The sequence below is a fragment of the Schistocerca nitens genome, chromosome 7, assembly GCF_023898315.1.
Source record: "Schistocerca nitens isolate TAMUIC-IGC-003100 chromosome 7, iqSchNite1.1, whole genome shotgun sequence".
NCBI classification, from domain to species: Eukaryota; Metazoa; Arthropoda; class Insecta; order Orthoptera; family Acrididae; genus Schistocerca; species Schistocerca nitens.
In genome coordinates, this window is record NC_064620.1 from 421,772,495 (window position 1) to 421,799,829 (window position 27,335).

General features: G+C 43.4%; 1 protein-coding gene across 2 annotated transcripts in view; it reads right to left on the reverse strand.

Moving 5' to 3' along the window:
• The window catches only part of LOC126194737 (tubulointerstitial nephritis antigen-like), a 618,836-nt gene that overhangs the window by 513,102 nt on the left and 78,399 nt on the right, over positions 1-27,335 (reverse strand). The gene's annotated exons all lie outside the window — the stretch shown is intronic.

Here is a 27,335-nt window from a genome sequence, read left to right on the forward strand (position 1 = left end):
GGAGCAATATACTGCTTGACTCTTCGGTGAAGGTATGTTCTCGAAACTTCAACAAAAGCCCGTACCGAGCTACTGAGCGTCTCTCCTGCAGAGTCTTCCACTGGAGTTTATCTATCATCTCCGTAACGCTTTCGCAATTACTAAATGATCCTGTAACGAAGCGCGCTCCTCTCCGTTGGATCTTCTCTATCTCTTCTATCAACCCTATCTGGTACAGGTCCCACACCGGTGAGCAGTATTCAAGCAGTGCGCGAACAAGTATACTGTAACCTACTCCCTTTATTTTCGGACTGCATTTCCTTAGTATTCTTCGAATGAATCTCAGTCTGGCATCTGCTTTACCGACGATTAATTTAATATGGTCATTCCATTTCAAATCACTCCTAATGCCCACTCCCAGATAATTTATGGAATTAACTGCTTCCAGGTGCTGACCTGCTATACTGTAGCTAAATGATAAAGGATCTTTCTCTCTATGTGTTCGCAGCACATTACACTTGTCTACATTGAGATTCAATTTCCATTCCCTGCACCATGCATCAATTCGTTGCAGATCCTCCTGCATTTCAGTACAATTTTCCATTGTTAGAACCTCTCGATATACTACAGCATCATCCCCCCCCCATGAACCATGGACCTTGCCGTTGGTGGGGAGGCTTGCGTGCCTCAGCGATACAGATAGCCGTACCGTAGGTACAACCACAACGGAGGGGTATCTGTTGAGAGGCCAGACAAACGTGTGGTTCCTGAAGAGGGGCAGCAGCCTTTTCAGTAGTTGCAAGGGCAACAGTCTGGATGATTGACTGATCTGGCCTTGTAACAATAACCAAAACGGCCTTGCTGTGCTGGTACTGCGAACGGCTGAAAGCAAGGGGAAACTACGGCCGTAATTTTTCCCGAGGGCATGCAGCTTTACTGTATGATTAAATGATGATGTCGTCCTCTTGGGTAAAATATTCCGGAGGTAAAATAGTCCCCCATTCGGATCTCCGGGCGGGGACTACTCAAGAGGATGTCGTTATCAGGAGAAAGAAAACTGGCGTTCTACGGATCGGAGCGTGGAATGTCAGGTCCCTTAATCGGGCAGGTAGGTTAGAAAATTTGAAAAGGGAAATGGATAGGTTAAAGTTAGATATAGTGGGAATTAGTGAAGTTCGGTGGCGGGAGGAACAAGACTTCTGGTCAGGTGACTACAGGGTTATAAACACAAAGTCAAATAGGGGTAATGCAGGAGTAGGTTTAATAATGAATAGGAAAATAGCAACGCGGGTAAGCTACTACAAACAGCTTAGTGAACGCATTATTGTGGCCAAGATAGATACGAAGCCCACACCTACTACAGTAGTACAAGTTTATATGCCAACTAGCTCTGCAGATGACGAAGAAATTGAAGAAATGTATGATGAATTAAAAGAAATTATTCAGATAGTGAAGGGAGACAAAAATTTAATAGTCATGGGTGACTGGAATTCGAGTGTAGGAAAAGGGAGAGAAGGAAACGTAGTAGGTGAATATGGATTGGGGCTAAGAAATGAAAGAGGAAGCCGCCTGGTAGAATTTTGCACAGAGCACAACTTAATCATAGCTAACACTTGGTTTAAGAATCATGATAGAAGGTTGTATACATGGAAGAACCCTGGAGATACTAAAAGGTATCAGATAGATTATATAATGGTAAGAAAGAGATTTAGGAACCAGGTTTTAAATTGTAAGACATTTCCAGGGGCAGATGTGGACTCTGACCACAATCTATTGGTTATGACCTGTAGATTAAAACTGAAGAAACTGCAAAAAGGTGGGAATTTAAGGAGATGGGACCTGGATAAACTGAAAGAACCAGAGGTTGTACAGAGTTTCAGGGAGAGCATAAGGGAACAATTGACAGGAATGGGGGAAAGAAATACAGTAGAAGAAGAATGGGTAGCTTTGAGGGATGAAGTAGTGAAGGCAGCAGAGGATAAAGTAGGTAAAAAGTCGAGGGCTAGTAGAAATCCTTGGGTAACAGAAGAAATATTGAGTTTAATTGATGAAAGGAGAAAATATAAAAATGCAGTAAATGAAGCAGGCAAAAAGCAATACAAACGTCTCAAAAATGAGATTGACAGGAAGTGCAAAATGGCTAAGCAGGGATGGCTAGAGGACAAATGTAAGGATGTAGAGGCTTATCTCACTAGGGGTAAGATAGATACTGCCTACAGGAAAATTAAAGAGACCTTTGGAGATAAGAGAACCACTTCTATGAACATCAAGAGCTCAGATGGAAACCCAGTTCTAAGCAAAGAAGGGAAAGCAGAAAGGTGGAAGGAGTATATAGAGGGTCTATACAAGGGCGATGTACTTGAGGACAATATTATGGAAATAGAAGAGGATGTAGATGAAGATCAAATGGGAGATACTATACTGCGTGAAGAGTTTGACAGAGCACTGAAAGACCTGAGTCGAAACAAGGCCCCCGGAGTAGACAACATTCCATTGGAACTACTGACGGCCTTGGGAGAGCCAGTCCTGACAAAACTCTACCATCTGGTGAGCAAGATGTATGAAACAGGCGAAATACCCTCAGACTTCAAGAAGAATATAATAATTCCAATCCCAAAGAAAGCAGGTGTTGACAGATGTGAGAATTACCGAACAATCAGTTTAATAAGCCACAGCTGCAAAATACTAACACGAATTCTTTACAGACGAATGGAAAAACTGGTAGAAGCTGACCTCGGGGAAGATCAGTTTGGATTCCGTAGAAATACTGGAACACGTGAGGCAATACTGACCTTACGACTTATCTTAGAAGAAAGATTAAGGAAAGGCAAACCTACGTTTCTAGCATTTGTAGACTTAGAGAAAGCTTTTGACAATGTTGACTGGAATACTCTCTTTCAAATTCTAAAGGTGGCAGGGGTAAAATACAGGGAGCGAAATGCTATTTACAATTTGTACAGAAACCAGATGGCAGTTATAAGAGTCGAGGGACACGAAAGGGAAGCAGTGGTTGGGAAGGGAGTAAGACAGGGTTGTAGCCTCTCCCCGATGTTATTCAATCTGTATATTGAGCAAGCAGTGAAGGAAACAAAAGAAAAATTCGGAGTAGGTATTAAAATCCATGGAGAAGAAATAAAAACTTTGAGGTTCGCCGATGACATTGTAATTCTGTCAGAGACAGCAAAGGACTTGGAAGAGCAGTTGAACGGAATGGATGGTGTCTTGAAGGGAGGATATAAGATGAACATCAACAAAAGCAAAACGAGGATAATGGAATGTAGTCGAAGTAAGTCGGGTGATGTTGAGGGTATTAGATTAGGAAATGAGACACTTAAAGTAGTAAAGGAGTTTTGCTATTTGGGGAGCAAAATAACCGATGATGGTCGAAGTAGAGAGGATATAAAATGTAGACTGGCAATGGCAAGGAAAGCGTTTCTGAAGAAGAGAAATTTGTTAACATCGAGTATAGATTTAAGTGTCAGGAAGTCTTTTCTGAAAGTATTTGTATGGAGTGTAGCCATGTATGGAAGTGAAACATGGACGATAAATAGTTTGGACAAGAAGAGAATAGAAGCTTTCGAAATGTGGTGCTACAGAAGAATGCTGAAGATTAGATGGGTAGATCACATAACTAATGAGGAGGTACTGAATCGGATTGGGGAGAAGAGGAGTTTGTGGCACAACTTGACCAGAAGAAGGGATCGGTTGGTAGGACATATTTTGAGGCATCAAGGGATCACCAATTTAGTATTGGAGGGCAGCGTGGAGGGTAAAAATCGTAGGGGGAGACCAAGAGATGCATACACTAAGCAGATTCAGAAGGATGTAGGTTGCAGTAGGTACTGGGAGATGAAGAAGCTTGCACAGGATAGAGTAGCATGGAGAGCTGCATCAAACCAGTCTCAGGACTGAAGACCACAACAACAACAACATCCGCAAAAAGCCTCAGTGAACTTCCGATGTTATCCACAAGGTCATTTATGTATATTGTGAATAGCAACGGTCCTACGACACTCCCCTGCGGCACACCTGAAATCACTCTTACTTCGGGAGACTTCTCTCAATTGCGAATGACGTGCTGCGTTCTGTTATCTAGGAACTCTTCAAATCCAATCGCACAATTGGTCTGATAGTCCATATGCTCTTACTTTGTTCATTAAACGATTGTGGGGAACTGCATCAAACGCCTTGCGGAAGTCAAGAAACACGGCATCTACCTGGGAACCCGTGTCTATGGCCCTCTGAGTCTCGTGGACGAATAATGCGAGCTGGGTTTCACGCGATCGTCTTTTTCGGAACCCATGCTGATTCCTACAGAGTAGATTTCTAGTCTCCAGAAAAGTCATTATACTCGAACGCACTACGTGCTCCAGAACTCTACAACTGATCGATGTTAGAGATATGGGTCTATAGTTCTGCACATCTGTTCGACGTGCCTTGTTGAAAACGGGGATGACATGTGCCCTTTTCCAATCCTTTGGAACGCTACGCTCTTCTAGAGACCTTCGGTACACCGCTGCAAGAAGGGGGGGCAAGTTTTAAAAACATCGGGAATCAGATATGTCTATATTTAAAAAGTATCATTATCGGCTCTGGATATATCGAAAAAAGTGTTGCAATATCTATATACCCACGAAGAATATCAACCTACTGGCCTATAAAAATGTCGGCTGCACATGGTAAACATACTGCCGGTTTTAGACCTGTATATTGATTTATTGTTACATATTGTCTACATTAACAAGCTATCTGCCAGCTTACCCCTTGGAGCAAGAATTAAAAGGAAAATGATGCACATTCACGCTTCACGCCAACCACTTTGCTAACAATGGTAACTGCAGGTACGTGGCACAGTTAAAAGCGCCTGTTGGGTGCCTCGTTCGGTTTCATCACATAGCGGATTTGTCTGGAGTACTTCATGTCGACTTCCCTGTTTTTTCATTTCAACCAACGCCAGTGTCATAGCAGCTATAGTGTCAAAATTGCGCGGTAAATTTGAACCTTGCATCTGTTAATAGCGCCGAGCCGCCGATTATGTCAGCGCACATCGCCTCACACATCTGCGTCCACCGCAAAAACCAATGTTGTAATTCAGATTATGGTCATCTTTTTCGGCAACAGCTTTTGAAGAATTACTATGTGCAGAAACAGCGCACTAGTTGCATTAAAAGTTGTTTTTTTAACGCAACTGGTGTGCTATGTCTTCTCAACGGAAATGTTGTTATTCTACTCACACTGCCATCTGCCCCTCCCCCCTCATATAAAGAAGGATCCTTTATTGTATGATTATATGATAGCGGAACAAGCACTGGTAGCAGTTACTTCTGTAAAATATCTGGGTGTATGCGTACGGAACGATTTTAAGTGGAAAGATCATATAAAATTAATTGTTGGTAAGGCGGGTGCCAAGTTGAGATTCATTGGGAGGGTCCTTAGAAAATGTAGTCCACCAACAAAGGAGGTGGCTTACAAAACACTCGTTCGACCTATACTTGAGTATTGCTCATTAGTGTGGGATCCGTACCAGGTCGGGGTGACAGAGGAGATAGAGAAGATCCAAAGAAGAGCGGCGCGTTTCGTCAGAGGGTTATTTGGTAAGCGTGATAGCGTTACGGAGATGTTTAGCAAACTCAAGTGGCAGACTCCGCAAGAGAGGCGCTCTGCATCGCGGTGTAGCTTGCTGTCCAGGTTTCGAGAGGGTGCGTTTCTGGATGAGGTATCGAATATATTGCTTCCCCCTAGTTATACCTCCCTAGGAGATCACGAATGTAAAATTAGAGAGATTCGAGCGCGCACGGAGGCTTTCCGGCAGTCGTTGTTCCCGCGAACTATACGCGACTGGAACAGGAAAGGGAGGCAATGACAGTAGCACGTAAAGTGACCTGCGCCACACACCGTTGGGTGTCTTGCGGAGTATAAATGTAGATGTAGATGTAGTACCCCTCCCCCGTGTAACCGGACTACCTTTGTGCCACCTACACTTGCTTCACACAGTCAAACTGGACATGATAGGAGATCAAAAAGTAGTAAGACTCCTTCACACAGTGAAAGTAAAATTATGTTCTACTAAAATTTTTCAAAAGAACGGTTTCATATTTGTGCTGAGAATTACGAAAAATATATAGTATAAAATAAAAATATCGGCACTCAATATTGTTATTTCGATATAAATGTATCGACATATCTGGGAAAGGTATATCGCCGGTGTATATCGGTAATTCTCTGAAATATATCGATTTATCGATATCACGGTATTATATCAACAGCCCTAGACGACACGTCGGGCCTCACAGACGCTGGTTTATGACAGGATGCACTATCCTGCTGGTACAGTCATTGTCTTCAAACCGTTCCTCTATTGTACGCAGTACCCAATAGAGGAAGTGTTGAATTCCGCCAGCATTTAATGTGTTCTTAAACGCAACAGGGGGACCACAACCTAACCACAAAAATACCCCCATACTGTTCTGGCGTAACCACAAGCGCCGGAACGAAGAGGACGAACGCAAGACCAGAGAAGGCGGTGAGGAAACGTCAGCCAATAGCCAGCTGACAAGAACCACGCCGCGCCAGGAGCGTCCTCTGTAAGAAGTGAATAAAAGCGCCGCTCCTGCCAGCCTCTGCTTTTATTCTTCAATCGTGTGTGCTCCAAGTGGGTTTAAAGTGTGTTGTTCTGGAGTGTTTTTAATACTGTGGCCAACGTTTAACCTGTTCGTGTCACTTCAGTGTCTTTTTTTGTGTTCTACGACTCGCCCAACTGTGTTTTTTAACTTTATGTCGACTTTTTTAATTGTCCCCCATGAACGTCTCCATGACAGTGTATTTTTACCTCCATTATCTCCCCTTACTCTGTTTTATGCTCCCCTTTTTTATCGCCTTATATGTAACATTTTATTCTTGTACTAGTTGTCATGTCGCTCGGCTGAAGAGCGGCGGATAATGCCACTGACAGCCCTCCCCCTGCCCACATGGGACAGGGGAATAAAATCACAGCCTCGGTGCTCAGATCTGCTCAGCATACGGATATTAGTGGACAACGTAGGACTGTGTTGACCGGCACATGGAGATCAGTTATCAGTGACGTGTGTCAGCTTGCAGAAACGTTGTGTATATAGCAAGAACTCCGATCTATGTTGTATGCCGCCCATCGTTTGCGACACCTTTGTAAATACAACTATTGTCAATTTGCTTTATAGAATTAAAACTACTAATGTTATTTGCTTGAATTGTTGTATAGCATTTCGAGAACGCAGCATCCGTTAGGCACCCTATATGAGATGAGTGGGCAAGACCCGTCACATACCGCAACAGTATTGAGCCGTGTGTGGCTCGTGTTCGTGCCATACCTCATTTGACATCCTGTTTTTACTGTATTACCACCTGATTATGTTAACTTCAATTACTGGTGTCACTGAGTTGGTGGTCCGTCAGCGGCAGCAGCGTGACGCTTATCGATATAATACCTGGCGTATTATCTTAGCTGACAACTATTACTTCGGATCTGCCAGTGAGTTGGGGGGCGGTTCGGACCTGGCAGTGTTTGACTTAGGACACGGCAGAAGTTCAGTCGGGGCGCGGCTGCTGTCAGGTCCGGACAGCCATGACTCGCCCGACGGTTGCCCATAAATACCACTTGAGTGCGGACCACCTTGGTTGGTCGTCGGTCAGTCATCTTGTCGTACGACGTGTGTGTTCGCCGGCGATCGCCTGCGTGTGCCGACTCGTTATTCGTCCTTGTTATTGCACAGTCGTTGCCGTTAGTATTGTCTAGCCCTTCGTGCAAATGTTCGTGAAACTGTGTGTAGCCTGTGATGTCGACTGCTCAGTTATTTTAGTGCTGTCTCCGTGCTGATGTGTGGCAGTCGGTCGGTTGGTGTGGATCAGCCAGGAAATCTCCGCGCGGCGCAGCGGGCCGGATCCGCTGGGGGTCTCTACGCAGTGTTGGAGTGTGTGGGAGCTGTTCCGACTGCTACGGGGTTCGTGGCTCACGGACCCAGGACATCAAAGTTAAATGGTGATTTAATTACCGAAGCCAGTCTGTTCACATTGGGCCGTTGGTTTTCATGGTGAGCTGTTGGGGGTATTCCCGTGAGCAACAGCGAGTGTTCGAGCGGGCGAAAGTTTCGCCATCATCCGGTGGAGTTTAACCGTATTTCGGTTATTTGAAGTCCAAGTGCACCAGCGGAATTTTCTGCCTTGTGGCCGTTAGTGTTCCGGTTACCTGCCCTGGCCGCTGACGTAAAATTCGGGCAGTGTATTTTCCTCACCGTGTTGTCGCTGGCCAACAAGTGTGTGTAGTTTTGACAGCTTATGCATACTTGGTTGTGGGCGGCTACGCCTTTTACGTTTTGGCTTTGGAGTTCCTTGTGCACTGGTCGGGTGGAAAGCACGGCGTCTTGTAGGTGGGTCCGCTGACTGTCTCTTGGTTGGGTTGCCGGCGGATCGGATTTTCGTATTGGTGTTTGATTGTGTATTTTAATGGCTTATAGCCTATGTTCTGAATTTGTATGCTTTTAGTTGGGTTTTAAATAATGGGCCTTCAGCCCCTTTAAAATTTAAATTCCTTGCTTGTTAAATCTTAGATTGTTTGGGCCTTCAGCCTGTGTAAAATATTGTTTAAAGATAAACCTTTGGACCTTTTGCCTATTAAAAATTATTATAGTTGTTTTAAGTAATCGTCCTTCAGCCGTTTTTAAATTAAGGTTCTTGTCTTTCAAGTATCAGACTGTGTGGGACCTTCAGCCTAATTGAAGATAAGGCCTTATGCCTTGTGTTTTCATTTTAAATTAATTTTACCTGCAGTCTTAAATCATGGGCCTTCAGCCGTCATTAAATTAAAGTTGTTTGTTTTTCAAGTGTTAGATTTGTTGGGCCTTCAGTCAAGTTGTAGAACTTATGTACGTGAGGCCTTCTGCTTTCTAAATATTCTGAGTCTGAATTTTAAGTTAATGGCTTTCAGCCGTTTTTTAATTTAAGTGGTTGTGCCCTTAAAGCATAAGATAGTGTGGCCTATTCAGCTGATAAATGAGTTCCAAAATTTTTGCTGTACTGTTTCGATAACTAAATAAAGTTATATGTGTTTGAGTATAACTGACAGTCCCCTTTTGGCCCCTTTCCACAATTCCAACTACCTGTTCTGTCCTGCGGACTTAAGCAGGGCGCCTCAAGTAGCTTCTCGGTACATCATGTTGGCAATACACATGGTGACAGGTTACGTTCTCTAAGTGCTCGCCAAACCCAAACCCTTCCACCGCACTGGCACAGGATTTGGCGTGATTATTTACTCCAAATGAAACCTTTCATCCACCGGTCGGCGGCGTCGCTCTTTACGCCACCTTCAGCGTCGCTTAGCAGTGATTGCAGAAACGTGTGGCTTATGACGACTATTGTACTCCATTATTTTCAACTCCCTATGCCCAGTCATTGTGTTAGCTGGACGGTTGGTAGCACTTTGGAACTCACGACTGATTCCTTCTGTTGATTTAATGCGATTTTTTTTACAACCACTCTACCACTCTCCGCAATGCTGATCGGTCCGTATCCGCAGCCTCGTCTTGATCTAGCCGTGGTCGTTCCTTTGCTTTCCACCTCACATCCTGAACATTTTGAGCGTGGCTGTGCTTCACCAACTGTGTATCCGTAGGTTGGAAATAACATTCAACCAGTTACAAATTACAGGTATATTAAAAATTGAAAATGGTTCGACAGTGTTAAAACTGTCTCCTTTAAAAGAAGTAGCTCTTTAAGTAACGGATTTTAAATGCAGAAATGCTAACCATTACACAACCGCAGTACGATGGTCAACATTACTGCCCGAACTACCTAAGATGAGTCCCCTCCCCAACACAAACTTCAGTTCATTTTTCCCTTGCATATTGTCACTACTGCCAGGGTTCTCCGATATTGGCAAGCACCCCAGCATTGGAAAAATGGGAACGTCCTTGTACCGTTGGTGATCTTATAGATATTAGAATTAAATGTTTCCTTGAGTCATTTAAGTCTCTTTTTATTATCTACGATAATGATCGAAGCTAGCTGGGGAGGGCACTCACCTTGGGTAGTTTTTGAGGCACTGTTGACCATCGTACTGCGGTGGTGTAATGGTTAGCATTTCTGCCTAGCAAGCAAGAAGACCCGGGTTCGAATCATGCCGGGACGGTAGCTCAGCGTGTTCGGTTAGAGGGCTGCTCGTCCTCTGTAATAAAAAAACTGAGTAAAGGAATCAAGGATCAACTTGAATGGATGTCTTGTGAAGTCCGCCCAGACCAAACGCAACGAACAATACCGAACAATAAACTGCAATTAAAAAAAGTCCCGGCCGAAGTATAAATTTTAATTCATTTCGTCTGCTTATATCATTATCGTAGATAATAAAAAGAGACTTAAATGTGTCAAGGGAACATTTAATTATAAGATCTGTAAGATCACGAATGGTACAAGGACGTTCCCATTACTTCCAATGCTGGGGTGCTAGCCAATATCGGAGAACCCTGGCAGTAGTGACAATATACACTCCTGGAAACTGAAATAAGAACACCGTGAATTCATTGTCCCAGGAAGGGGAAACTTTATTGACACATTCCTGGGGTCAGATACATCACATGATCACACTGACAGAACCACAGGCACATAGACACAGGCAACAGAGCATGCACAATGTCGGCACTAGTACAGTGTATATCCACCTTTCGCAGCAATGCAGGCTGCTATTCTCCCATGGAGACGATCGTAGAGATGCTGGATGTAGTCCTGTGGAACGGCTTGCCATGCCATTTCCACCTGGCGCCTCAGTTGGACCAGCGTTCGTGCTGGACGTGCAGACCGCGTGAGACGACGCTTCATCCAGTCCCAAACATGCTCAATGGGGGACAGATCCGGAGATCTTGCTGGCCAGGGTAGTTGACTTACACCTTCTAGAGCACGTTGGGTGGCACGGGATACATGCGGACGTGCATTGTGCTGTTGGAACAGCAAGTTCCCTTGCCGGTCTAGGAATGGTAGAACGATGGGTTCGATGACGGTTTGGATGTACCGTGCACTATTCAGTGTCCCCTCGACGATCACCAGTGGTGTACGGCCAGTGTAGGAGATCGCTCCCCACACCATGATGCCGGGTGTTGGCCCTGTGTGCCTCGGTCGTATGCAGTCCTGATTGTGGCGCTCACCTGCACGGCGCCAAACACGCATACGACCATCATTGGCACCAAGGCAGAAGCGACTCTCATCGCTGAAGACGACACGTCTCCATTCGTCCCTGCATTGACGCCTGTCGCGACACCACTGGAGGCGGGCTGCACGATGTTGGGGCGTGAGCGGAAGACGGCCTAACGGTGTGCGGGACCGTAGCCCAGCTTCATGGAGACGGTTGCGAATGGTCCTCGCCGATACCCCAGGAGCAACAGTGTCCCTAATTTGCTGGGAAGTGGCGGTGCGGTCCCCTACGGCACTGCGTAGGATCCTACGGTCTTGGCGTGCATCCGTGCGTCGCTGCAGTCCGGTCCCAGGTCGACGGGCACGTGCACCTTCCGCCGACCACTGGCGACAACATCGATGTACTGTGGAGACCTCACGCCCCACGTGTTGAGCAATTCGGCGGTACGTCCACCCGGCCTCCCGCATGCCCACTATACGCCCTCGCTCAAAGTCCGTCAACTGCACATACGGTTCACGTCCACGCTGTCGCGGCATGCTACCAGTGTTAAAGACTGCGATGGAGCTCCGTATGCCACGGCAAACTGGCTGACACTGACGGCGGCGGTGCACAAATGCTGCGCAGCTAGCGCCATTCGACGGCCAACACCGCGGTTCCTGGTGTGTCCGCTGTGCCGTGCGTGTGATCATTGCTTGTACAGCCCTCTCGCAGTGTCCGGAGCAAGTATGGTGGGTCTGACACACCGGTGTCAATGTGTTCTTTTTTCCATTTCCAGGAGTGTATAAAGGGAAAAATGAATTGAAGTTTGTGTTGGGGAGGGCACTCATCTTAGGTAGTTCGTGCAGCAATGTATTTTAAATGGTTATTAAGGGGACGACTCGCGCATTTTCTAGACAGACTTAACGACTCCCACATTGGATACAGTTAATATGTGATCCTACGTACAATACCTTCTGAAGAAGACAGTTTAAAACTGTCGAAACCACTGTCAAGGTTTAATAAAGCTGTGATTTGCAACTGGTTGGCTGTTGTTGCCAATCCGTGGAAGATATGACGAACTGTCGACCTGATCAGCTTTAGAAGCACTGAACTGTCGCCGATGAGTTTGTTACTCCGCTGACATCCAGTGGCTTCTCGACATTCAATGTCTCTGAGCTCTCCTGACCGACCAACTTCGCTGTTACTAAGAGCAGACCGGTCCATTTCAGGAACGTTTTTGTCCACGAACGATTGATTCATAGAAACGCTGTACAACAGGGTGCGTTGTCATGCTGACACAGTCATCGACTCCAAACTGTTCCTCTACTGCACACAGTACACAGTACTGGCTGCAACATAGTACTCCCCGCCTCCTTTTACACACTGGGTCCACCACTTGTGACATCTAATTGTCAGTTCTACGTTACATGGGTGTTTCCAGATACTTTTGATTATATGCTATATACACGGGCTGTATAACACATGTGCGAAGCTCAACGCGCATTTTAAGATTATGAAGTATGGCACAGTAGCTTTTTCACAGTATGTCTGTTGTGGTGGAATTCAAGAACATATACATCGAGCTAAAAAACCACATGGACCACAACAAAACGAACCACCATCTACTGGAACGTAGTGTGGAGCAGACGAAATGATGTTGACCAAAATACCTTTGTACCGAAAAAATTATTTATCTGAAGATGGGCATTGTAGCCCTAAACCGTTTTTGACGTTAAAGTAAAACATTCACAAAGTATTTTTGGCTGGTTGCGTCATTCACCAACTATCAGTTAAAGACCGCGGAGTTCTCAAGCTCCACAATGGATAAAAGAACATGTATTCTCCTGAATTTTTCGACATAACAATGCTTTGACGTTCCACACACCAATGCTTTGTATATTCTATAAAGTATTCTGGGGCATATAAGTACCGTTATATACAAATTGTGCACAAACCAGCACAATTACTGAGGTGCGTCGTAATCTTCCAAAACAAAGTGTGTGATGTATACGAAAACACAGTCAGTTACTTCAGACATTCTTGGAGCGGGAATATGGTGATTTGATCTGATTTTCGTGAAACAGACACACTAAAAACACACTCCGCCACATTTAATCGCTTACAGCCTACTATATATCCACCGCATGGCCGAAAATATTTTTCTGCAAGTCCCACAAGTACATCGCTACATGCTAGCACTAGATAGATATGAAATATGGACGTTCCAACTATCAAAACTGCGTATTACTTTAGTGGAATGTATGTATCCCATCAACAACGAAGGGGTTAATAGAGAATACACTCCTGGATCGCGTGCGATTGCATCACCAACCCATTACCTAGGTGTAAAGACATATTCATCTCTAAAGGGGAAGGGGCGATGGTGCAGTTCATATATAGTAGATAAAGTTAATTATACTAAAATATAACAGGTTATCGGGAATAACTTTGTCCTTACCTAATAAAATATCATTGTAGTTAAGTTGAAAATCAAAATCATCATCAAGAAAAGTAAAATAGCACAGCAGGAAAATATCAGCAAGGACAGAAGTGAAATAGATCAAGGGCTCAGTCCATAAAGCCGATTACAGAGAAACTTCTTTACATCGAAGTGATCAGACGAGCATAAGATAGAGATAGAAACTGACAGTTAAATAAATACAAAAAAAAAGCTAAGCGCTTATGACTTAAATACCTGAGCAGCCACGGCAGCAGAACTTGTCACTCCGCGGCTAATAGCAGACGCAGAGGTTGGCGGGAGCACATAGAACTCTTCACACACTCACCTGAAACATAGAAATAGGCACCCTGTAATATTTCGCTTCTCTTACTATCAGTTTGTTTGCTAACAGTTTACGCTGTTGACTCTGTAATTAAATGTTTTAAGTGCTACACTAATGCAAAAGTACTGATCATTTGAAATTCTTTGTTTTAGATAGTCACATCTCATAAAAAGGCGAGTGTTTTTTTGGCAGAGAGTGCAAGCCCATAACAAAGTTTTGAAGAAATTTTGTACCAAATACAAATGAAGTATTTATTTCCGCCCTTTTCGGTGCCATGAAAGACGTAATTTGGCTTAAAGTTGGAGGCGGAGGGGATATTGAAAGAATTGCAGCAAAGAAATAAATTTCATTAAACATGATGTGAAACTCTCAATAGTTACGAGATACGTACCAACTAGAATTACATCGGATGAGCTTTTATTTTCTAGAGTTCTCCTGTTTCTCATTTAGGAATTACTTTACAGTTCCTGCACAACTTACATTTGAGAATACTACAATCCTCATCAGTTAGGGTTCTGATCCTACGCACTATCTTAGAAGATAACATGACGAAAGATGAACGTATGATTACAGCACTTGTAGATTTACAGGAAGCTTTTCACAATTTTGACGGGGATGCTCCAGGTATCAAAACTAAAATACAGGAAACGAAAGGTTAACTATAACTTGTACAAAAACGAGACTACAGTTAGAAGAGCCGAAGGGCGTGAAATGGAAGCGGTAGTTGAGCGCGACTGTGACTGCATGTAACGAATACAATTTTCTTACTAAACCGCTCTTCGACACGTTCGCGTCGACGAATGTTTCTGCGATACTGAACATAGGCCGAGATAGTGACTATTCAGTGTACGCATCTGATTACTACCTTACGGAACTCGTCTAACACGCAGTTTGAGGCTCCAGCAACTGCCTTGGACTCTATCAAACCTGTGTGAGTACGGCACAGAAGAGCATAGTAACTCTGCCGTCATCAGTTTTCCTCTTCCATCACAAGAAACAACCTGATGTTTACTACACTGTCTACTGAAGTGTGGGCAACAGTTAGCCACTGGTGTGTAGACGTTATATCTTAACAGAGAAATATATCTTGTAGATAACACATTTCAGCTATCAGTCATCCTTTTTAAGTTTTATTGGCAGATCTAGATTTCAGCTAGAAACTAGCCATTCTCAATTCACTATCATTTTTGATCAATGCATGTAATGCCTGTTGGTCGGGCTTCATCCACAGTTCATTGAATATACATTGATCAAAAATGATAGTGCATTGAGAATGGATAGCTTCTAGCTGAAATCTAGATCTGCCAATAAAACTTAAAAAGGACGACTCATAGCTGAAATCTATTATTTACAAGTCAATATAACAGTCGCTGCGTGCAACAGCCTTCTGAATGGAAGGTAATGTTATGAAGAAATATATGTTCAACTTTTGGTCACTGGGACTGTGTTTAAAGTTTTCTATGGTCAATTTAAGATCATGATATATACATACGTATATAAAATGTGTGTGTGTGTGTGTGAATGACTGGTAAGGTGTGTATAATTCTTTTAATACCTAAAGTCAGCTTTCTTAGAGATTGCTAATTAAACATAATTTATACAGCAATCACCTTCACTGTACTGATGACTGTGAATATTCCTTGAATTGAGCGTCCAGTTCTTAATATGAGGTAGTGTAGCTAACAGACACATTTTGACTCGACTGACAGACGTGTTTAGTTTCCCGCACGTACATAAACAGTGTTTCTGTCTCGCTAAACCAGTAGTAACTACGGCCAGGAGGCACTAACATGGAACCATGACGCACGCGTGAAAGAACAGTGTAAACACCGCAAAGAAGCTTCTGTAGTAGGAGAGAGGAACATGACTGTTGACGTGTGCCAAGTGTGGTAGCGTTCACAAGATGGTAACGAGGTGGGCCAGTCCCGCGTGTTGTGCCTCACTCTTTGTTGATCGCACTCCGACGCCTGACTCATGACAGACAAGTCAATGCATATGTAGCTGGTGGTTCAGCTGTATATAGACGCATGAGACAGCTGCTGTGTAAGTAGCAAACATAGGAGCAGGTGTTGAAAGTGTGGTCAATAATTACCATTTACTGAGGAAGTGGTCAGTGGGAAATATTGTAAGGTGTCCTTGACGACTTGCCACTGTTTCTTCTTTGTGTAGTGTTTGGGTCATCCTTCATCGGCTGGCCACAGAAACATTGTGGCGTAGAGGAGAGTGTTGAGTCTGATCATTGGCGCCAAAGACCCGGGTATATACACTGATCGGCCAGAACATCACGACCACTGACCTACTCTCGATATAAACCCGTCTAGACGATAGCAGCATCACCCGGCGAGGAATCACAGGTAGTGAGACACATGCACGGTGCGTGTAGTATCAGTGAATGTGCTGTCCGTGTGTAGAATCGGGAAGCCGCGAGACAAGTCTGAACTTGATCCAGGGTAGACTGTTGTGGCCCGGAGGGTCGGAACGAACATGTCGGAAACTGTAGGATTTGTCAGATGTTCGAGGAGTGCTGTGCTAAGTGTCCTCAACACATGGCGAAACCGAAGTGAAACCAAGTCGAGACGTCGTGGGGCTGGGCTGCCACCCCTCTTGAGAGATGACGGACGTCGTAGGCTGGGCAGGCTAGTGAAACAGGACAGGCGCCGAATTGTGGCGGAATTAACATCAGATTTTAATGCTGGGTAGAGTACAAGTGTGTCTGAACACACAGAGTACCGAACACGCCCAACGATGGGCTTCCACAGCCGACGACCTAAGCGTGTGCCAATGTTAACACCACGACGTGGGCAACTACTGCTGAAATGGGCACATGACCATCGGAACGGACGTTGGTGCAGTGGTACAGCGTTGCATGGCCTGATGAATACCGATCCTCCTTAAAAGCCGATAGGACGGCGTGAATCTGTCGCCTTCCAGAGGAACAGCTCCTTGACACCTGTACTGCGGAACGGAGGCGAGCTGGCAGTGGCTCCACTTGCTCTGCTGGGCATCTATGGGTCCAGTAGAATTCTAGTGTTGGGTTGGGTTGTTTGGGGGAGGGGAGCAAACAGCGAGGTCATCGGTCTCATCGGATTAGGGAAGGATGGGGAAGGGAGACGGCCGTGCCATTTCAAAGGAACCATCCAGGAATTTTCCTGGAGCGATTTAGGGAAATCATGGAAAACCTAAATCAGGATGGCCGGACGCGGGATTGAACCGTCGTCCTCCCGAATGCGAGTCCAGTGTGCTAACAACTGGCGCCACCTCGCTCGGTCAGTGGGATTCTTGCAAAGCATTATGACAGATAAGGACTATCGTACACTGGTTGCAGACCCCCTTCATGACCATCACGTTTCCCAACGGCAGTGTCATTTTTCAACAAGATAATGCGCCAGGAGTGTGATGGAGCGGTTCGAAGAACTGATGCGCTGGCTCCTTCAACTCGCCATATCTGAACCCTATCTAACACATCTGGGATGTGAGCGAATGTGGAGTCAGATCTCATCGACCCCCTCTCCAAGGTGGTGCCTAAGTCCCTCCACAGACCGATCAGGTCCTCATTACTACCATACCATGACGCGTCACTGCTGTTATCCATACCAAAAGTGCACATACCGGCTGCTTTGTAGGTGGTCATAATGTTCTGCCCTGTGGTGCGGAATGTCATTGGACAGTGCAAGAATCCAAAAACGCAGGTGGGTCAGAGACATTTCGATTGGACCAGACGCTCTGAAACTAGCCTCTGTGGAGTTGAAGCTAACGACCGTTCCACGAACTTCTTTCATTCCTCGAGGGTCATGTCTCTTGTTTAAAAGCGTTACTGGCCTACGGCTACTGAAATGTAATGTAAGCCTGTTCAGTAATTCTTCATTTATTGGTTAAAAAATACTGAGTGTGTCAAACGAAGTGCTCGCTCAAATCATGTACTGTGCAGACTGTTGAATAAATACTTTTTGTACATAAATAAATGCCTACGTTTGTAATGTTTTTTAAGATTCTCGCTCTCCCCCGCTGTCCCCCCCCCCCCCCCCAACCCCTTCGCTACGTTACACCCCCGGCATGTCGTGTATATTTCCATATGTGTAATTAAGGCGACATTGGTACCAGTCATCGGTGGCGCTCTCGCAATCAAGATACGAGGTAAATTAGTATTGAGTCAGATAGCGTTTGTGCGCACTAATGGAGTAGGCAGCTTCCGTTACAGTCGTTTTCAAAAATGGTTCAAATGGCTCTGAGCACTATGGGACTTAACATCTTAGGTCATCAGTCCCCTACAACTTAGAACTACTTAAACCTAACTAACCTAAGGACATCACACACATCCATGCCCGAGGCAGGATTCGAATCTGTGACCGTAACAGTCCCGCGGTTCAGTCGAGTAGCTTTTCTGCACTTGGACAGGTCAAGTAAACTAGTTCACTCACCAGATCCTTCCAGTTTTAAGGTTCTAACGAAGTACGGACGTGTTTGAATGTGAGCCACGTTTGTGTACACACGAGTGCAGCTGCAGTAAGTTTTCGTGATAATATACTTGGTGAAAACGTCGGAAGGATTTCCCTGGCAACACCTACATACCCACTCTGCCAGACTTTGCACAATTCTTTGCAGAGGATGTTCATATAAACGCTATTTCCTTTCCTATTCTAATCACAAATCGAACGAGGGAAAACCATTGCCTGTAAACCTCTGTATGAACGCCAGTCTCCTTTTTTTTCGTCCTTTTGGTGGTTCTGCGAGATGATTGTTGGGAACAATAGGATTGTCCTCCAGTCTGTCACAAAACTTAATTCAACAAACCACCACCGCAGCGCTTCGTGTAAAGATCTTCTTCCTTCCAAGGGTTGTTGTTGTTGTGGTCTACAGTCCAGCGATTAGTTTGATGCAGCTCTCCATGCTACTCTATCCTGTGTAAGATTCTTCATCTCCCAGTACCTACTGCTACCTACATCCATCTGAATCTGTTTAGTGTATTCATCTCTTGGTCTCCCTCTCCAATTTTTACCCTCCACACTGCCCTCCAATACTAAATTGGTGATCCCTTGATGCCTCAGAGCATGTCCTACCAACCAATCCCTTCTTCTAGTCAAGTTGTGCCACAAATTTCTCTTCTCCCCATTTCTATTCAATACCTCCTCATTAGTTATGTGATCTACCCATCTAATCTTCAGCATTCTTCTGTAGCACCACATTTCGAAAGCTTCTATTCTCTTCTTGTCTAAACTATTTATCATCCATGTTTCACTTCCATACATGGCTAAACTCCACACAAATACTTTCAGGAACTACTTCCTGACACTTAAATCTATATTCGATGTTAACAAATTTCTCTTCTTCAGAAATGCTTTCCTTGCCATTGCCAGTCTTCATTTTATATCCTCTGTACTTCGACCATCATCAGTTATTTTGCTCCCCAAATAGCAACACTCATTTACAACTTCAAGCGTCTCATTTCCTAATCTAATTCCCGCAGCATCACCCGATTTTATTCGACTACATTCCATTATTCTCGTTTTGCTTTTGTTTATGTTCATCTTATATCCTCATTTCAAGACCATATCCATTCAGTTCTGCTGCTCTTCCAGGTCCTTTGCTGTTTCTGACAGAATTACAATGTCATCGGTGAACCTCAAAGTTTTTATTTCTTCTCCGTGGATTTTATTTCCTACTCCAAATTTTTCTTTTGTTTCCTTTACTGCTTGCTCAATATACATATTGAATAACATCGGGGAGAGGCTACAACCCTGTCTCACTCCCTTCCCAACCACTGTTTCCCTTTCATGTCCCTCGACTCTTATAACTGCCATCTGGTTTCTGTACAAATTGTAAATATCCTTTCGCTCCCTGGGTAGGGTAGGAATGGGAAAAAAACTGAGCGATTAAACCCAGTACCGGTATTTTAGTTCTGAATAACCGGTATTTTTTGGTGTTGTTTGTGCTTGGTTGTCACAAGTGTTTTTTTTTTTATTTTTGTATATGAAGATGGTATAGTTCAGGCTCACCGGCCATTTGACCATATTCTTCTGTGCGGCTGCACAAACAATGGCCGAACTCTTGCGGGAATCGGCAGTAAAGCCGCGGGTAATGAGTATAGGGCAGGGGCACTTTGTATATAGTGCGGGACAATAAGTTGCAAATGTGGATCTCACGGGAGGCGTGCCAGAGATAAGTTCCCGCACTCGCACTATCATCTGTGTCCTCGATGGCTCAGATGGGCGCCGGCACGGTAACTCAGCGTGTTCGGTCAGAGAGCTGGTTGGCCTCTGTAATAAAAAACTGAGTGAAAGGATCAAGAAGGAACTTGAACGGATGTCATGTGACGTCCGCAACGACCAAATACAACGATCAGCCACGAAAAAAAAAAAAAAAAAAGAAAGATGACAGAGCGTCTGCCATGTAAGCAGGAGATCCTGGGTTGGAGTCCCGGTCGGGGCACACATTATCAACTGTCCCCGTTGACTCATATCAACGCCTGTATGCGGCTAAGGGTATTCATTTCATTGTAATTTTTTATTTTTTACTAATACGAGTAAAAAAAACGAAATATCAACTAGCGATACCAGCGGTGGGAAAATTTTTTGTTTAAAGTATACCGTTTTTTAAACAAAGGAGTAATTTTTATTAGTAAAATTTACCTTAGTTTGAAATATTGCGTCATTATAGAAGCGTTCAGTGCTATTTTAATAACAATACCGACAGAAACGAGCAACAAACACATGGCATAATAGTTGGTGCAGCATTGCTGAGACAATACGGTCCCTGTGACCGCGTGTCGTGACTTAAGGTACGCATGTACAGTACGTGCAGTGTGCAAGACTTTTGCCCCCATCTGGTCGATATAGCAGTTTTTCGCTGTCGCCGCCGGACATAGGTTTTATTGCAGGATGGTACCAACTCTAATCTGGAAATATTTTTACGAAGTGACGTAGCAATAAAGTAGCATGCTTCATTAGCTTTAAAAGATTAGAGATTTGTCTGCCATCTCTATGAAGTAATAAAAGAGAAAGGAAACTATAATAACAGTAGTAAATTAAAGACTTTGCATTTCGTTGACAGTATACAGTAGAAATAGGAGACAGTTGATCTGCTGCCTGTGTCTACATAATATGTCCTTTCCTGCTTGTAACCCTTGAAAAAGCACAAATTAACACGAAAAACAGAGTTCTTAACCTCAGTTTTCACCCTTTAGCACTGACTATTCGTAATGACCAAACAGAAGTATGATCCCCGATTACAAGACGATTTTTGAGTAGAGTTTCAAGAAATTAGGACCAATAGGAGAATACTGGCGACTTTTTGTAATATTGAACCATTTATCACTTTTCGACAAAAAAAGCAGCGAATGGTGGAAGGATTAACCTTTCTTTTATTTGCTTATTTTATTTAATACATTGATTCTATGTATCTTGAAACTGAAAGAGTCAAACTTTTTCATCTTTGTTCGATTTCCACATTTATTACAGGATATAATAGGCATAAAACACCGAAAATCGATTATTTCAGAAACTGGTTTTAACATTCAGGTTGGCCTGCCGGAGTGGCCGATCGGTTCTAGGCGCTACAGTCTGAACCGCGCGACCGCTACGGTCGCAGGTTCGAATCCTGTCTCGGGCAGGATGTGTGATGTCCTTAGGTTAGTTACGTTTAAGTAGTTCTAAGTTCTAGCGGACTGTTGACCTCGGAAGTTATGTCCCATAGTGCTAAGAGCCATTTGAACCATTTTGAACATTCAGGTTAAACTGGCGTCGGAAAAAAACAATATAACTGAAAACTGGTTGTTTCAACGATAATTGCCATTCTTGTCCAAGTGTTCCCGTCTGCACTTACGGAGCACATCGCAAATATTCTCATACTGTCGCTTCTTCTGGAAAGTGAAACTGCATCAGCGATGTCCTCATCGCCAGACCCATACTTTACCTGACCGAATTTTGCACGTGCAAATGTGCCGACAAGAGACGTGGCGTCGTTGCGGTGCGTTTATAACCGAGTGTAAACAAGATTTTTCCACGTACCAGAAGTTGCTCCAGTAGCGTAGAAGGCTATGATGGGCAGCGCGCATTCCTCCCCGAGTGTTTTCTGGGAACTGTACTTCCCGTCTGTGGTGTGAATGCTGTCGGCTAACAGTGACACAGAGAGCTGTGGAGTGAGCTGCTGTGTAGTAGAAGTCAGGAATGGAGCACACGGAGAGAAATGGGCGCCCGTACGGAGAATCCCTTTCCTGGAAGCACAGGCCGCTGCTGGGCTGTTCTGCGTCTGACCGCGGTGTAAGTTGGGCGCCATCAGCGCGTGACACGCCTCAGCGCTGGCGCCAGTGGATGCAGCTGCTCCTGGTTCACGCACGCCAAGGACAGGCCGCTAGACCGTCCCTCGTCTATCCGTAGTACGTAGCTGCCACAGTGGACGTAATTATCCGCCTGTGAGGTGTGGGCGGGGGGAAGGTAATAACGTGAAATATTGTAACGGGGAAAAGGAGAAATGGTTCGAGTATGGCTAACTCACGAACCTAATCTATTTTTTTAAAAAATTTATTTCATAAGCAGGTTTTAAAAACTGTTGGTACTATTTTAAGAGAGAACACAGTGCGAAACAAGAAAGGATCGGACAAGTGCAAAAACAACCGTACAAGTGTGAGCGTTGCGTACAAATGTGTTTACGTGTGTAGACGTTTCACACATCCCGGAAATCGGGAAGTTCTACGATTTTTCCAGATATTGCTTTTCTTTTTTTTTTTTCCTTCACTGCTATTTCATTCACATTGTCCCATATGGGCGGTAGGTGGGCTGTTAGCGATACAAATTCCGCTCTTTAGCCAAGCGAATTAAAAAACATAAAATGAGAATGAGAAACTAGCATCAGTGCTGTTTTTTATTTTGAATTAAAAATCAAGGATGGGCACCTAGAAAACATGATATATACATTTTAAGAACACATCGCAAAATGTTTTATGATAAAAAAAGTACTGAAGCACTACACTTTCACATAAAATCTGAAGGACCTCCACTGGATGAGAAGTATTCTGGGAGAACACGATCCTTAGGGTCGAGTGGTGTGGGTAGAAAGACAGCTACGAAAAAAGCATGCCAAATTCAGAAGAACGCAAAATCCCCAAGACTGGCTAAGTTTCACGGAAGCTCGAAATTTAGTGCGGACGTCAATGCGAGATGCTTTTAATAGTTTCCACAATGAAATATTGTCTCACAATAAGGTAGAAAACCAAAAGAGATTCTGGTCGAATGTAAAGTACACCAGTGGCAAAAAACAGTCAATACCGCAACTGTGCGATAGGGATGGAAATATTACCGATGATGGTGCCACTAAAGCGGAGTTACTAAGTACAGTTTTCCGTAATTCATTCACGAAAGAAGAAGAAGTAAATATTCCCTAATTCGAAACCAGAACATCTGTTAGCATGAGTGACATAAAATTAGATATCTTAGGTGTTGCGAAACAACTCAAATCACTTAAGAAAGGCAAGACTTCTGGTCCAGATGGTATACCAATCAGGTTCCTCTCAGAGTATGTAGACACAATAGTGCCTTTCTTAGCAATCATATACAACCGCTCACTTGACGAAAGGTCTGCTCCTAAAGACTCGAAATTAGCAAGTAGCAGAGGTCACACCAATATTCAAGAAGGGAAATAGGAGTAACCCATTGAATTACAGACCCATATCACTGAACTCAATTTGCAGTAAAATTTTGGAGTATATACTGTACTCGAACATTATGAATCACCTTGAAGAAAATGACTTATTGATACATAACCCACAAGGATTCAGAAAATATCGTTCTTTATTCCCATGAAGTAATGAGTGCTGTCGACAAGGGATCTCAGATGATTCCATATTCCTAGATTTCCAGAAGGCTTTTGATACCGTTCCTCACAAGCGACTATAAATCAAATTGCGTGCATATGGAGTATCGTCTCAGTTGTGTGACTGAATTCGTGATTTCCTCTCAGAGAGGTCACAGTTCGTAGTGATGGACCGTAAATCATACAGTAGAACAGAAGTGATATCTGGCGTTCCGCAAGGTAGTGTCATAAGCTCTCAGCTGTTCCTGTGTTGTTGTTGTTGTTGTTGTTGTTGTTGTGTTCTTCAGTCCTGAGACTGGTTTGATGCAGCTCTCCATGCTACTCTACCCTGTGCAAGCTTCTTCATCTCCCAGTACTTACTGCAACCTACATCCTTCTGAATCTGCTTAGTGTATTCTGCTGTTCCTGCTTTACATAAATGATCTACGTGATAATCTGAGCAGCCCCTTAGATTGTTTGCAGATGACGCTGTAATTTACCGTCTAGTAAAATCATCAGACAATCAATTCCAATTACAAAATGATCTAGAGAGAATTTCTGTATGGTGCGAAAAGTGAAAATTAGCACTAAACAAAGAAAAGGGCTGTCAATTCGACTAAATACGTAGGAATTACAATTACGAGCAACTTAAGTTGGAAAGACCGCATAGATAATATCGTGGGGAAGGCGAAACATAAACTGCCCTTTGTTGGCAGAACACTTAGAAGATGCGACAAACACACTAAAGAGGCAGCCTACATTACGCTTGTCTGTCCTCTGTTGGAATATTGCTGCGCGGTATGGGATCCTTACCTGGTAGGATTGATGGAGGACATCGAAAAAGTGCAAAGAAGGGCAGCTCGTTTCGTGTTATCGTGCAATAGGGGTGAGAGTGTCACTGATATGATGCGGGAGTTGGGGTGGCAGTCACTGAAACAAAGGCGGTTTTCTTTGCGGCGAGATCTATTTACGAAATTTCAATCACCAACTTTCTCTTCCGAATGCGAAAATATTTTATCGACACCCACCTACGCAGGTAGAAATTATCATCGTAATAAAATAAGAGAAATCAGAACTCGAACGGAAAGATTTAGGTGTTCCTTTTCCCCACGCGCCATTCGAGAGTGGAATGGTAGACAAGTAGTATGAAAATGGTTCGATGAACCCTCTACGAGGCACTTAAGGGGCTCCGGAAAGGCTCAAAATCATGAAAAGTTCAATTTTTACTTTTTTGCGTTTTCTGAATCTGCAGACTATTACCTTTTAATAGATATATAATTTATTCAATTCCGAAGACTACAACTATTTTTAATTTTTTTTTTAAATGTGTTCTACATGGGCGTGACCCACTGTGGTGCTGTTAAACTGCTGTCAAATGGTGTTATTATTAACGTCCGTGTTCATCAGGTACATTTTAGTGATGTGAGATAAAGTATGTGTTGTGGCTAACCTGTGATGGTTCAATATATATCGCTGGTGTGATTGTCGATTGTTTCATGTTTATTTACTCTGTCGTTATCTCGAAAATATTCGTAATTAATTCTGTTTCTTGAGTCTCTGTTTTGTTGAAGTATAATAATGAGTAAAAGTAAAGTTATTAGAAATCCTCTGAAGGCTTTTAAGAAAAGGAGAAATGTTGGAAAGCCAAAGGTATGTGTTATTACTGTAAACAATAAAGACAATAACCAAGTGAGTGAACCTAACCTCTCAAGTACACCTGCCCATAGCAGTCAAAGTGGGAAAGAAAATACTTCACAGAGGAAGCTTGGTTCAATGAGTGAAAACTATGAATGTTTTATGGGCGAATCGGATGTGAATGAAATATTTGATATGTCGGTTCTCAAAGGAATTTTTTCAAACTGTGTAAGATGTATTCATTGTAGTGAAGTTGGTCTGGAACTCTCCATAATAAAGCACGTAGGACTTGCTAGTGAAATACAACTGAAATGTGATAAGTGTTCATACATGTCCACCTTTTGGAACAGTGTTGCAGTAACTGCAACTGAAGAAAATGGTAGCAAAATCTACGAACACAACATTAGATTTGTTTATTCCTTGCGTTCAGTTGGTAAGGGTGCTACTGCAGGTGCAATTTTCTGTGGCATCATGAATCTTCCAAATCCCCCAACCAAGTTTACGACCTATAATAAATTAATAGGGTCTAAAGTAGAAGATGTCTGTATAGAATCTATGAAGAACGCTGTGGAAGAGGCAGTAATGGAAAATAATGGTAACAGAGATTTGACTGCAGCGTTCGATGGTACCTGGCATAAACGGGGACACACATCTCTTCATGGTGTAGTATCTGCCACCAGTATGTATACAGGGAAAGTTTTAGATGTAGCAGTAATATCAAAGTATTGTAGATGTCCACAAAAATATAAAGGTACACATGAAAATAATTGCAAAGCTAACTATAGTGGCAGTAGTGGAGGAATGGAAGTGGCTGGTGTTGCCAGTATATTCCAGCGTTCTGAGACGTGTGATAAAGTGCGATATGTTAATTACCTTGGTGACGGTGATTCTAAAAGTTTCAAACACGTTCAAGGACTGAAGCCCTATGGTGATCATGTTGTAGTGCAGAAATTTGAGTGTATTGGACACGTACAGAAGCGAATGGGAACAAGACTTCGGCGACTGAAAGCTTCGTACAAAAAACAAAAACTCAGTGATGGTAAAGGGTTGGATGGGAAGGGAAGGTTAACTGACAGTGTAATTGACAAAATACAGAACTATTATGGAGTGGCTATTAGGCAAAATACACAAAGTGTCGACGAAATGAAGAAGGCTGTTTGGGCTCTTTTTTTTTCATACTTCTTCAACCGATGAAAATCCCCAGCATAGCTTGTGTCCCAAAGAAGAAGACAGTTGGTGTAAATATAACAAAGGATTGCTAACTGGTGAAGTGTACACTCATAAGCATAGTCTGCCTCATGCAATAATGGAGGTGATAAAACCTATTTTCAGAGACTTAGCAGCACCTGAACTGTTGAAAAAGTGTATTCACGGAAAAACTCAAAACCCCAATGAAAGTGTAAATAGTGTTATATGGTAGAGAATCCCCAAGACTGTATTTGTTGGAATAGAAACACTTCACTTTGGTGTGTATGAAGCTGTTGCGACTTTCAATGATGGCAACATTGTAAGGTGCTAGGTATTTAGAAATATGGGAATGAAGATAGGTTCTAACATGGTACGAGCGATGCTTGCTTTAGACAAGGAACGCCTTCGGGCTGCAGACAGGGCTGTAAAGAGTCTAGAAATACAAGCAAGAGTAAACAGGAGGAGGAACAAGAGGAAGCTGGAGGAGGAGTTTGCAGAGGATGAAGATAATCCATCCTATGGACCTGGAATGCACTAAAAAGTTAATCCAATCTTTGTCGCTCGATTCCCAAAACTTTTATTTTCTCATACTAATTACATGTTTTCTAAGGATCTTCCAAACATATTTGTTTCAAACTTTCAGTAAATGTTACACCGTACCTTCTGCATAATTTAACACAGCCTTTTTCCAAAAAAACTGTATATTTTTGAATATATAAATGAAAAATTGCAAAAAAATGTTGTGAATTTTCATTACAATTGAAAAAAAAATCATCTTTAATAACTGAACAAAAATTTTGTAAAATCCCTGTGTTATGTTGTAGCCCATATTCCAA